The sequence below is a fragment of the Musca autumnalis genome, unplaced genomic scaffold (genome assembly GCF_047663935.1).
Source record: "Musca autumnalis isolate F117 unplaced genomic scaffold, ASM4766393v1 scaffold_3, whole genome shotgun sequence".
In the NCBI taxonomy this organism is placed as follows: Eukaryota; Metazoa; Arthropoda; class Insecta; order Diptera; family Muscidae; genus Musca; species Musca autumnalis.
The window spans coordinates 226,950,540-226,965,051 of NW_027411866.1; the positions used below are offsets into that span (position 1 = coordinate 226,950,540).

Genomic DNA, 14,512 nt, shown 5'->3' on the forward strand with positions numbered 1-14,512 from the left:
TTATTTTTATAATTTTTCTTGTAAATGTACAAATTTAATTACCCAGAAATGAATTTTCTTTTATTATTTATTATGGCAATTTTCATGTGAAAAATTTTTCTTTGGTGGTAGTTCTTGGATGCTAGACTAAATTTATAGTTTTAATGCCCCACAAATTATTGTTCTCATTTAGTTTCTCTCTTTGTGTTATTATTTTTTTTTAATTTATAATTATTAATTGTGCAGCAAATATTTGTGGGAGGGGGGTTTTTGCTAAATACCTGTTGAAATTTGTGTAGGAAGAGGGAGCACAGTATTTGTGCATCATTTTAAATGTCAAACGGACAATTAAGAAAATCTTTTTGTAAATTAATAATTTTAAAATAAACTACGTAAATGTTATGAGATGACAAAAGATGAGTCAGTCATCTAAATAAGGAAAAGGCTAAATTTGCTTAAGGTTTGAGTAAAGAAATAAATTAAAAATGAAGTCCCTGATCTTCTTTCACATTGATACTAGTAGGGCATTAATGCCGAAACGGACAAAAACTCCTTACAGAATTTCGATTTAGTATATACATCAAACGTTCAGAGACCCTTCCAATACGAGAAAGCGCGACTCCAAAATTAACAAAACTCATTTTGTTTCTAGCCAGCTCCGGCAACTCTACAGTTAGCAGAGATTCTCACCAGATACTCTTCCCATGCGGCAAATGACGTCTTTAAAATTAGCACAAACTCTTACCAGGCCTCCTATTGAAGCAAGTGGCAACACTACAGTTAAAAAGGCTCACACTAGACACCATCGACTTAGAGATTTGTAATAATAAAGACGACATCTATTGGGACAGATGTGAATCTGCTAACATCAGTAGAGATTTAAAGACGACACAGACGAAAACTCAAAATTTCGATTCGATATATATCCATCATCAAATGGGCCCATCTATCGTTGGATAGATGGGCCCATTTGATGATGGATATATATCGAATCGAAATTTTGAGTTTTCGCCTTTGAGCCCATCTATCCAACGATAGATGGCCTTTGAGCCCATCTATCCAACGATAGATGGCCTTTGAGCCCATCTATCCAACGATAGATGGCCTTTGAGCCCATCTATCCAACGATAGATGGCCTTTGAGCCCATCTATCCAACGATAGATGGCCTTTGAGCCCATCTATCCAACGATAGATGGCCTTTGAGCCCATCTATCCAACGATAGATGGCCTTTGAGCCCATCTATCCAACGATAGATGGCCTTTGAGCCCATCTATCCAACGATAGATGGCCTTTGAGCCCATCTATCCAACGATAGATGGCCTTTGAGCCCATCTATCCAACGATAGATGGCCTTTGAGCCCATCTATCCAACGATAGATGGCCTTTGAGCCCATCTATCCAACGATAGATGGCCTTTGAGCCCATCTATCCAACGATAGATGGCCTTTGAGCCCATCTATCCAACGATAGATGGCCTTTGAGCCCATCTATCCAACGATAGATGGCCTTTGAGCCCATCTATCCAACGATAGATGGCCTTTGAGCCCATCTATCCAACGATAGATGGCCTTTGAGCCCATCTATCCAACGATAGATGGCCTTTGAGCCCATCTATCCAACGATAGATGGCCTTTGAGCCCATCTATCCAACGATAGATGGCCTTTGAGCCCATCTATCCAACGATAGATGGCCTTTGAGCCCATCTATCCAACGATAGATGGCCTTTGAGCCCATCTATCCAACGATAGATGGCCTTTGAGCCCATCTATCCAACGATAGATGGCCTTTGAGCCCATCTATCCAACGATAGATGTCGACACTACACAGAAAACTCATTGCAAAATTTCGATTCAGTATGAATAACCTACAACCATTAAACAATTATATAGACATCAAATGGGTGAACAAAGATCCTTCCCAAGTGACAAAACACGACACTAAAATTTAAAAATATTATTACTACCAGCCACATATAGATGGCGCCCAGTAAGGGCTCCTGTTGGAGCAAATGGCCACTCTACAGTTAGCAAAAACTCTCGCCAGGCACCATTCCAATGGTGGCTTCAACATTTTATCAATACATTACAAAATGTCAATTCATTTTGAATATTCTGCAAAAAACAATGAAACATATGTATGTGAAAGATGTCTATTGGGTCACATGCGTATTTTTCCACATCAGTAGGATATTAACGACGATATTAACAAAACCAGATTCCAGATCAGCATCAAATAATTATTAAAGGCACACACCAGGCATTTTTTGTTTGTCAACTATAGATGGCATCCAAGGTAATTTGTTATTCAAAGGGGAGCCAATGCTCTCAATTGAAATGATGACCTAAATAATTGCATTAGACAAATGGCAAAAAATTGTAAAAACGAAGAAACAAGAATCAATCGGCTTTCCTGACAGCTAAATACTATAATGGCCTATTTCTCTAAGATGATTCGAATTCAAATTAGTTAGAATTACTACCAAACTCCTGTTATTGTAGAAAATTTTTGTTTGATTGAAAACAAAAATAAATTAAATATATTTTTGGTGGTATTTCGAACGAATTTGAATTCTAAGACGATTTGAATTCTAAGTGAAACAGGCCATAAGTCTACGACTGTGCAAAAATACGACAACGGGAGTGATGGACATAAATGGACACAATGAACAGATTCCAAATTATAATTTTTTCAAATATGGGGATTTTTAACAAACATATTTTCAAAGACATTTTTTAGAATTATTTTTTAAAGACGTGGATTTTTAAAACATATTTTTTCAAAGACGTGGATTTAAAAAAAAAAATTTCAAAGACGTGGATTTTAAAAAAAATATTTTTTCACAGACGTGCATTTATAAAAAATTATTTTTTCAAAGACGTGGATTTAAAAAAAAAATATTTTTTCAAAGACGTGGATTTTTAAAAAATTATTTTTTCAAAGACATGGATTTTTCAAAAATTATTTTTTCAAAGACGTTGATTTTTAAAAAATTATTTTTTCAAAGACGTGGATTTTTAAAAAAATATTTTTTCAAAGACATGGATTTTTCAAAAATTATTTTTTCAAAGACGTGGATTTTTAAAGAATTATTTTTTCAAAGACGTGGATTTTTAGAAAATTATGTTCCAAAGACGTGGATTTTTAAAAAATTATTTTTTCAAAGACGTGGATTTTTAAAAAATTATTTTTTCAAAGACCTGGATTTTTAGAAAATTATTTTTTCAAAGACGTGGATTTTAAAAAAAAATTTTTTTCAAAGACCTGGATTTTTAGAAAATTATTTTTTCAAAGACGTGGATTTTTAAAAAATTTTTTTTTCAAAGACTTGGATTTTTAAAAATTATTTTTTCAAAGACGTGGATTTTTAAAAATTATTTTTTCAAAGATTTTTAAAAATTATTTTTTCAAAGACGTGGATTTTTAAAAATTATTTTTTCAAAGACGTGGATTTTTAAAAATATTTTTTTAAAAGACGTGGATTTTTAAAAATATTTTTTTTTTTAAAGACGTGGATTTTTAAAAATATTTTTTTTTTAATGTGGATTTTTATAAATATTTTTTCAAATATGAGGATTTTTATTTTTTCCAAGACGTGGATAGTTTTTAATAAAAATCCAAGTTTATAATTCTGTTGGTCTTTGAAAAAACATTTTTAAAAAATCCACGTTTATGGCTCTGTTGGGTTAAAAAAAAAATAATTTTTAAAAATCCACGTTTATGGTCCTGTTGGTCTTTGAAATAATAATTGTTAGACGTGGATTTTTAAAAACTAATTTTTCCAAATATGTGAATTTTTAAAAATTATTTTTGCGTAAAAATACGACAACGGGAGTGATGGACATAAATGGACACAATGAACAGATTCCAAATTATAATTCTTTCAAAGACATGGATTTAAAAAAAAAATATTTTCAGACATTTTTGAGAATTATTTTTTTTAAAAACGTGGATTTTTAAAAGATTATTTCTTCAAAGACATGGCTTTTTGAGAATTACTTTTTCAAAGACTTGGATTTTTAAAAATTATTTTTTCGAAGACATGGACTTCTAAAAATTATTTTTCCAAAGACATGGATTTTTGAAAATTATTTTTTCAAATACGTAGATTTTTAAAAATTACTTTTTCCAAAAACATGGACTTCTAAAAATTATTTTTCCAAAGACATGGATTTTTGAAAATTATTTTTTCAAATACGTAGATTTTTAAAAATTTTTTTTTTCAAAGACCTGGATTTTTAGAAAATTATTTTTTCAAAGACGTGGATTTTTAAAAATTTTTTTTTCAAAGACTTGGATTTTTAAAAAAATATTTTTTCAAAGACGTGGATTTTTAAAAATTATTTTTTCAAAGACGTGGATTTTTAAAAATTATTTTTTCAAAGACGTGGATTTTTAAAAATATTTTTTTAAAAGACGTGGATTTTTAAAAATATTTTTTTTTTAAAAGACGTGGATTTTTAAAAATATTTTTTTTTTTTAAATGTGGATTTTTATAAATATTTTTTCAAATATGAGGATTTTTATTTTTTCCAAGACGTGGATAGTTTTTAATAAAAATCCAAGTTTATAATTCTGTTGGTCTTTGAAAAAACATTTTTAAAAAATCCACGTTTATGGCTCTGTTGGGTTAAAAAAAAATAATTTTTAAAAATCCACGTTTATGGTCCTGTTGGTCTTTGAAATAATAATTGTTAGACGTGGATTTTTAAAAACTAATTTTTCCAAATATGTGAATTTTTAAAAATTATTTTTGCGTAAAAATACGACAACGGGAGTGATGGACATAAATGGACACAATGAACAGATTCCAAATTATAATTCTTTCAAAGACATGGATTTAAAAAAAAAAATATTTTCAGACATTTTTGAGAATTATTTTTTTTAAAGACGTGGATTTTTAAAAGATTATTTCTTCAAAGACATGGCTTTTTAAGAATTACTTTTTCAAAGACTTGGATTTTTAAAAATTATTTTTTCGAAGACATGGACTTCTAAAATTATTTTTCCAAAGACATGGATTTTTGAAAATTATTTTTTCAAATACGTAGATTTTTAAAAATTACTTTTTCCAAAAACATGGACTTCTAAAAATTATTTTTCCAAAGACATGGATTTTTGAAAATTATTTTTTCAAATACGTAGATTTTTAAAAAAAAATATTTTTTTAAACAAATTTTTGAGAATTATTTTTTTAAAGACGTGGATTTAAAAAAAAAATATTTCCAAAGACGTGGATGTTTAAAAATTACTTTTTTCGAATATGTGGATTTTTAAAAAAATATTTCTTCAAAGACGTGGATTTTTAAAAATTATTTTTTTCAAATATGTGGATTTTTATTTTTTCCAAGACGTGGATAGTTTTTAATAAAAATCCACGTTTATAAGTCTATTGGTCTTTTAAAAAATCCACGTTTATGGTCTGTTGGTTTTTGAAAAAATAATTTTTAAAATTCCACGTTTATGGCTCTGTTGGTATTTGAAAAATAATTGTTGAGCGTGGATTTTTAAAAACTATTTTCTTCAAATATGTGCGTTTTTAAAAATTAGTTTTTGAAAGACATGGATGTTTGAAAATTATTTTTTCAAAGACGTGGATTTTTACAAATTATTCTTTCAAATTATTCTTTCAAAGACATGGATTTAAAAAAAAAAAATATTTTCAGACATTTTTGAGAATTATTTTTTTTAAAGACGTGGATTTTTAAAAGATTATTTCTTCAAAGACATGGATTTTTAAGAATTACTTTTTCAAAGACTTGGATTTTTAAAAATTATTTTTTCGAAGACATGGACTTCTAAAAATTATTTTTCCAAAGACATGGATTTTTGAAAATTATTTTTTCAAATACGTAGATTTTTAAAAATTACTTTTTCCAAAAACATGGACTTCTAAAAATTATTTTTCCAAAGACATGGATTTTTGAAAATTATTTTTTCAAATACGTAGATTTTAAAAAAAATATATTTTTTAAAACAAATTTTTGAGAATTATTTTTTTAAAGACGTGGATTTAAAAAAAAAATATTTCCAAAGACGTGGATGTTTAAAAATTACTTTTTTCGAATATGTGGATTTTTAAAAAAATATTTCTTCAAAGACGTGGATTTTTAAAAATTATTTTTTTCAAATATGTGGATAGTTTTTAATAAAAATCCACGTTTATAAGTCTATTGGTCTTTTAAAAAATCCACGTTTATGGCTCTGTTGGTTTTTGAAAAAATAATTTTTAAAATTCCACGTTTATGGCTCTGTTGGTATTTGAAAAATAATTGTTGAGCGTGATTTTTAAAAACTATTTTCTTCAAATATGTGAATTTTTAAAAATTAGTTTTTGAAAGACATGGATGTTTGAAAATTATTTTTTCAAAGACGTGGATTTTTAAAAATTATTCTTACAAAGACATGGATTTTTGAACATTTTTTTATTTTTTTTTTTTTCAAAGACGTGTGTTTTTATATGGATTTGTGAAAATAAAACTGTCATTTATCGGAAAATTACCATCTTCAGAAAATTCTTGTTCTGGAATATATGTATTTAAACCGCCATTGCCATTGTAAACATATAACATACATGTTTTCCTAAGTGTTATCAGAAACAATCGCATAAATTGCATTGATTTCCTGTTTGCAAAATTCTGCACACAACTGTCGGCCACAATATGTGTCCTAATTTGTCATCCGTGACGTATGAGTGTTATTAATTAGTGCAATTAAATAAAGGCTTCGCAACTGTGGCCAAAAAGAGAATACGGCACCAAACCCACCCATATCAATAGGAAAACATCACATCACCCAATAAACAAATGCAAACACCTGAACTAAACCCAATGCGAACACTCAATAAATCTGCTTTTCATTAGTGCTCAAAAATTAAGAAAATTAATGAGGAAGTGCAATAAAATAAACATATCAGCACTACAACACCACTGCCAGACATCAGAAACATTTCAATTATTAAAATTTGTTTTGTCACCAACAAAAACACAAGAGGCAAGCGTTTTGGGAGCATCACTTAATGAATATCTCACCTTGACCATTAATATGAATATGTACTACTGGTTGTGGTGTACCCATTCTAAATTATTTCTATTTTCAAAAATGCCAACATTTTTAGAATTTTCAACAAAATTTGCACACATGTTTTTTTGATAAATATTAGAACCGCAACAACAACAAGAACACCACCACTGCAAATAGCATATGTTTTAATATCAAATCCAACAACAATCAAAAATGATTTTGATTAAGAGATCGTTTTTTTTTTGTTTTGATTCTAAAAATAAAACGTTTTAATTATTTAGACGCCATTGTATTGCGGCGGTTGCTAGCTAGCTATCGTCACATGGTGGCACGAGTATGCCCCCAATAGTGTAGTATGTCATCCATCCAACAAAAACACAATGGCTAGCGCGCCCAGCATCCATCGTCAGTCGTCATTCATAGTCGTCGAACACTGAAATGTGGTGTTCAAGATGTTTGCACGTCCCGATAATGAGGCATTTTGTGAGCCAATATAAAATGAATGATGGGGACAAGCGATTTGAAAACATTGTTGTAGTAAACATTTTGAAACAAATTATTGAAGAACAAGAGGTTAGTCGCCCCTAAAAGATCACATTAAGGTAAGATGAAGATGAGAGATTCTTCAGACAACCCTAGTTTACACAGCACCACAAGCTGTACGAACAATGTGCTCAATGTTGGTGTTGAAAGTTGAAGTAATGCTGCAGACTTAAAAATCTACGTTTATAGCTCTGTTGGTCTTTAAAAAACAATTTTTAAAAATCCTCCTTTATGGCTCTGTTGGTCTTTTTTTGGCTTATCGGAGGCCTCCTCCGGTTATTCGAAGAGACAGCACATTAAAATTGACGATTCTGATTCAGTGGCCCGGGTATATTATGTTGCTCTTAAAAAAATATCGGCACTTATGTCTCTGTTGGTCTCTGAAAAAATTAAATTTCAAAATAATTTTAAAAATCCAGGTCGTCTTTGAAAAAATAATATTTAAAAAAAAATATATAAAAATTCAGGTTGGTCTTTAAAAAATAATATCGTAGCATATTTTTTTAAATCTACGTTGGTTTTTGAAAAAATAATTTTTAAACATAATTTTTAAAAATCCACGTTGGTCTTTGAAAAAATAATTTTTAAAAATCAACGTTGGTCTTTGAAAGAATAATTTTTAAAAATCCAGGTTGGTCTTTGAAAAAATAATTTTTAAAAATCCACGTTGATCTTTGAAAAAATAATTTTTAAAAATCCACGTTGATCTTTGAAAAAATAATTTTTAAAAATCCACGTTGGTCTTTGAAAAAATAATTTTTAAAAACCAATGTTGGTCTTTGAAAAAATAATTTTTAAAAATCCACGTTGGTCTTTGAAAAAATAATTTTTAAAAACCAATGTTGGTCTTTGAAAAAATAATTTTTAAAAATCCACGTTGATCTTTGAAAAAATAATTTTTAAAAATTCACGTTGGTCTTTGAAGAAATAATTTTTAAAAATCCTCGTTGGTCTTTGAAAAAATAATTTTTAAAAAACCATGTTGGTCTTTGAAAAAATAATTTTTAAAATCCACGTTGGTCTTTGAAAAAATAATTTTTAAAAATCCACGTTGGTCTTTGAAAAAATAATTTTTAAAAATCCACGTTGGTCTTTGAAAAAATTATTTTTAAAAATCCACGTTGGTCTTTGAAAAAATAATTTTTAAAAATCCAGGTTGGTCTTTGAAAAAATAATTTTTAAAAATCCACGTTGGTCTTTGAAAAAATAATTTTTAAAAATCCAGGTTGGTCTTTGAAAAAATAATTTTTAAAAATCCACGTTGGTCTTTGAAAAAATTATTTTTAAAAATCCACGTTGGTCTTTGAAAAAATAATTTTTAAAAATCCAGGTTGGTCTTTGAAAAAATAATTTTTAAAAATCCACGTTGGTCTTTGAAGAAATAATTTTTAAAAAACCATGTTGGTCTTTGAAAAAATAATTTTTAAAAAACCATGTTAGTCTTTGAAAAAATAATTTTTAAAAATCCACGTTGGTCTTTGAAAAAATAATTTTTAAAAATCCAGGTTGGTCTTTGAAAAAATAATTTTTAAAAATCCACGTTGGTCTTTGAAGAAATAATTTTTAAAAAACCATGTTGGTCTTTGAAAAAATAATTTTTAAAAAACCATGTTAGTCTTTGAAAAAATAATTTTTAAAAATTCACGTTGGTCTTTGAAGAAATAATTTTTAAAAATCCTCGTTGGTCTTTGAAAAAATAATTTTTAAAAAACCATGTTGGTCTTTGAAAAAATAATTTTTAAAAATCCACGTTGGTCTTTGAAAAAATAATTTTTAAAAATCCACGTTGGTCTTTGAAAAAATTATTTTTAAAAATCCACGTTGGTCTTTGAAAAAATAATTTTTAAAAATCCACGTTGGTCTTTGAAAAAATAATTTTTAAAAATCCACGTTGGTCTTTGAAAAAATAATTTTTAAAAAACCATGTTAGTCTTTGAAAAAATAATTTTTAAAAATCCACGTTGGTCTTTGAAAAAATAATTTTTAAAAATCCACGTTGGTCTTTGAAAAAATAATTTTTAAAAATCCACGTTGGTCTTTGAAAAAATAATTTTTAAAAATCCACGTTGGTCTTTGAAAAAATAATTTTTAAAAATCCACGTTGGTCTTTGAAAAAATAATTTTTAAAAATCCTCGTTGGTCTTTGAAAAAATAATTTTTAAAAATCCACGTTGGTCTTTGAAAAAATAATTTTTAAAAATCCTCGTTGGTCTTTGAAAAAATAATTTTTAAAAATCCACGTTGGTCTTTGAAAAAATAATATTTAAAAATCCACGTTGGTCTTTAAAAAAATATTTTTTAAAAATCCACGTTGGTCTTTGAAAAAATAATTTTTAAAAATCCACGTTGGTCCTTGAAAAAATAATTTTTTAAAAATCCAATCTGGTCTTTGAAAAAATAATTTTTAAAAATCCACGCTGGTCTTTGAAAAAATAATTTTTAAAATCCACGTTGGTCTTTGAAAAAATAATTTTTAAAAATCCTCCTTTATGGCTCTGTTGGTCTTTTTTTTGGCTTATCGGAGGCCTCCTCCAGTTATTCGAAGAGACAGCACATTAAAATTGACGATTCTGATTCAGTGGCCCGGGTATATTATGTTGCTCTTAAAAAAATATCGGCACTTATGTCTCTGTTGGTCTCTGAAAAAATTAAATTTCAAAATAATTTTAAAAATCCAGGTCGTCTTTGAAAAAATAATATTTAAAAAAAAATATATTAAAATTCAGGTTGGTCTTTAAAAAATAATATCGTAGCATATTTTTTTAAATCTACGTTGGTTTTTGAAAAAATAATTTTTAAACATAATTTTTAAAAATCCACGTTGGTCTTTGAAAAAATAATTTTTAAAAATCCACGTTGGTCTTTGAAAAAATAATTTTAAAAAATCCACGTTGGTCTTTGAAAAAATAATTTTTAAAAATCCACGTTGGTCTTTGAAAAAATAATTTTAAAAAATCCACGTTGGTCTTTGAAAAAATAATTTTAAAAAATCCACGTTGGTCTTTGAAAAAAATTATTTTTTAAAAACCCACGTTGGTCATTGAAAAAAATTATTTTTTAAAAACCCACGTTGGTCATTGAAAAAATAATTTTTAAAAATCCACGTTGGTCTTTGAAAAAATAATTTTAAAAAATCCACGTTGGTCTTTGAAAAAATTATTTTTTAAAAATCCACGTTGGTCTTTGAAAAAATTATTTTTTAAAAATCCACGTTGGTCTTTGAAAAAATAATTTTTAAAAATCCACGTTGGTCTTTGAAAAAATAATTTTTAAAATTCCACTTTGGTCTTTGAAAAAATAATTTTTAAAATTCCACGTTGGTCTTTGAAAAAATAATTTTTAAAATTCCACGTTGGTCTTTGAAAAAATAATTTTTAAAATTCCACGTTGGTCTTTGAAAAAATAATTTTTAAAAATCCACGTTGGTCTTTGAAAAAATAAATTTTAAAAATCCAAGTTGGTCTTTGAAAAAATAATTTTTAAAAATCCACGTTGATCTTTGAAAAAATAATTTTTAAAATTCCACGTTGGTCTTTGAAAAAATAATTTTTAAAAATCCACGTTGGTCTTTGAAAAAAATCATTTTTAAAAATCCACGTTGGTCTTTGAAAAAATAATTTTTAAAAATCCACGTTGGTCTTTGAAAAAATAATTTTTAAAAATCCACGTTGGTCTTTGAAAAAATAATTTTTAAAAATCCACGTTGGTCTTTGAAAAAATAATTTTTAAAAATCCACGTTGGTCTTTGAAAAAATAATGTATAAAAATCCAAGTTGGTCTTTGAAGAAATAATTTATAAAAATCCAAGTTGGTCTTTGAAAAAATAATTTATAAAAATCCAAGTTGGTCTTTGAAAAAATAATTTTTAAAAATCCACGTTGGTCTTTGAAAAAATAATTTTTAAAAATCCACGTTGGTCTTTGAAAAAATAATTTTTAAAAATTCACGTTGGTCTTTGAAAAAATAATTTTAAAAAATCCACGTTGGTCTTTGAAAAAATAATTTTAAAAAATCCACGTTGGTCTTTGAAAAAATAATTTTTAAATAGCCATGTTGGTCTTTGAAAAAATAATTTTTAAAAATCAACATTGGTCTTTGAAAAAATAATGTTTAAAGATCCACGTTGGTCTTTGAAAAAATAATTTTAAAAAATCCACGTTGGTCTTTGAAAAAATAATTTTAAAAAATCCACGTTGGTCTTTGAAAAAATAATTTTTAAAAATTCACGTCTTTGAAAAAATAATTTTTAAAAATCCACGTTGGTCTTTGAAAAAATAATTTTTAAAAATTCACGTTGGTCTTTGAAAAAATAATTTTTAAAAATCAACGTTGGTCTTTGAAAAAATAATTTTTAAATAGCCATGTTGGTCTTTGAAAAAATAATTTTTAAATAGCCATGTTGGTCTTTGAAAAAATAATTTTTAAAAATCAACGTTGGTCTTTGAAAAAATAATGTTTAAAGATCCACGTCTTTGAAAAAATAATTTTAAAAAATCCACGTTGGTCTTTGAAAAAATAATTTTAAAAAATCCACGATGGTCTTTAAAAAAATTATTTTTTAAAAATCCACGTTGGTCTTTGAAAAAATAATTTTAAAAAATCCACGTTGGTCTTTAAAAAAATTATTTTTTAAAAATTCACGTTGGTCTTTGAAAAAATAATTTTAAAAAATCCACGATGGTCTTTAAAAAAATTATTTTTTAAAAATCCACGTTGGTCTTTGAAAAAATAATTTTTAAAAATCCACGTTGGTCTTTGAAAAAATAATTTTTAAAATTCCACGTTGGTCTTTGAAAAAATAATTTTTAAAATTCCACTTTGGTCTTTGAAAAAATAATTTTTAAAATTCCACGTTGGTCTTTGAAAAAATAATTTTTAAAATTCCACGTTGGTCTTTGAACAAATAATTTTTAAAATTCCACGTTGGTCTTTGAAAAAATAATTTTTAAAAATCCACGTTGGTCTTTGAAAAAATAAATTTTAAAAATCCAAGTTGGTCTTTGAAAAAATAATTTTTAAAAATCCACGTTGGTCTTTGAAAAAATAATTTTTAAAATTCCACGTTGGTCTTTGAAAAAATAATTTTTAAAAATCCACGTTGGTCTTTGAAAAAATAAATTTTAAAAATCCAAGTTGGTCTTTGAAAAAATAATTTTTAAAAATCCACGTTGGTCTTTGAAAAAATATTTTTTAAAAATCCACGTTGGTCTTTGAAAAAAATCATTTTTAAAAATCCACGTTGGTCTTTGAAAAAATAATTTTTAAAAATCCACGTTGGTCTTTGAAAAAATAATTTTTAAAAATCCACGTTGGTCTTTGAAAAAATAATTTTTAAAAATCCACGTTGGTCTTTGAAAAAATAATTTTTAAAAATCCACGTTGGTCTTTGAAAAAATAATTTATAAAAATCCAAGTTGGTCTTTGAAGAAATAATTTATAAAAATCCAAGTTGGTCTTTGAAAAAATAATTTATAAAAATCCAAGTTGGTCTTTGAAAAAATAATTTTTAAAAATCCACGTAGGTTTTTTAAAAAAATAATTTTTAAAAATCCACGTTGGTCTTTGAAAAAATAATTTTTAAAAATCCACTTTGGTCTTTGAAAAAATAATTTTTAAAAATCCACGTTGGTCTTTGAAAAAATAATTTTTAAAAATCAACGTTGGTCTTTGAAAAAATAATTTTTAAATAGCCATGTTGGTCTTTGAAAAAATAATTTTTAAAAATCAACGTTGGTCTTTGAAAAAATAATGTTTAAAGATCCACGTCTTTGAAAAAATAATTTTAAAAAATCCACGTTGGTCTTTGAAAAAATAATTTTAAAAAATCCACGTTGGTCTTTAAAAAATTATTTTTTAAAAATCCACGTTGGTCTTTGAAAAAATAATTTTTAAAAATCCACGTTGGTCTTTGAAAAAATAATTTTAAAAAATCCACGTTGGTCTTTGAAAAAATTATTTTTTAAAAATCCACGTTGGTCTTTGAAAAAATAATTTTTAAAAATCAACGTTGGTCTTTGAAGAAATAATTTTTAAAAATCAACGTTGGTCTTTGAAAAAATTATTTTTAAAAATCCACGTTGGTCTTTGAAAAAATATTTTTTAAAAATCCACGTTGGTCTTTGAAAAAAACCATTTTTAAAAATCCACGTTGGTCTTTGAAGAATTAATTTTTAAAAATCCACGTTGGTCTTTGAAAAAATAGTTTTTAAAAATCCAAGTCTTTGAAAATTTAATTTTTAAAAGTCCACGTCTTTGAAAAATTAATTTCTAAAAATCAACGTCTTTGAAAAATAATTTTTAAAAGTCCACGTATTAAAAAAATATTTTTTTAAAAACCGTCTTTGTAAATTTTTTTTTTAAACGTCTTTGAAAAATTGATTTTTAAAAAACGATTTTGAAAAATTGATTTTTAAAAATCCACGTCTTTGAAAAATTGATTTTTAAAAATCCACGTCTTTGAAAAATTAATTTTTAAAAATCCACGTCTTTGAAAAATTAATTTTTAAAAAACCAAGCCTTTGAAAATTTAATTTTTAAAAATCCAAGCCTTTGAAAAATTTATTTTTCAACATTCAAGTCTTTGAAAATTTAATTTCTAAAAATCCACGTCTTTGAAAAATTAATTTTTAAAAATCCACGTCTTTGAAAAATTATTTTTTAAAAATCTACGTCTTTGAAAAAATCATTTTTAAAAATCCATGTCTTGGAAAAAAGTTTTTGGATCTGTTGGTCTTTAAAAAATAATTTTTAAAAGTCCACGTATTAAAAAAAATATTTTTTTAAAAACCGTCTTTGTTTTTTTTTTTTAAACGTCTTTAAAAAATTTATTTTTAAAAATCCACGTCTTTGAAAAAATAATTTAATTTTAAAAATGCACGTCTTTGAAAAATTAATTTTTAAAAATCCACGTCTTTGAAAAAATCATTTTTAAAAATCCATGTCTTGGAAAAAGTTTTTGGCTTTGTTG

General features: G+C 26.1%; 1 protein-coding gene across 22 annotated transcripts in view; it reads left to right on the plus strand.

Moving 5' to 3' along the window:
• Nt5b (5' nucleotidase B) overlaps window positions 1-14,512 on the plus strand; it is a 178,055-nt gene that overhangs the window by 137,016 nt on the left and 26,527 nt on the right. The gene's annotated exons all lie outside the window — the stretch shown is intronic.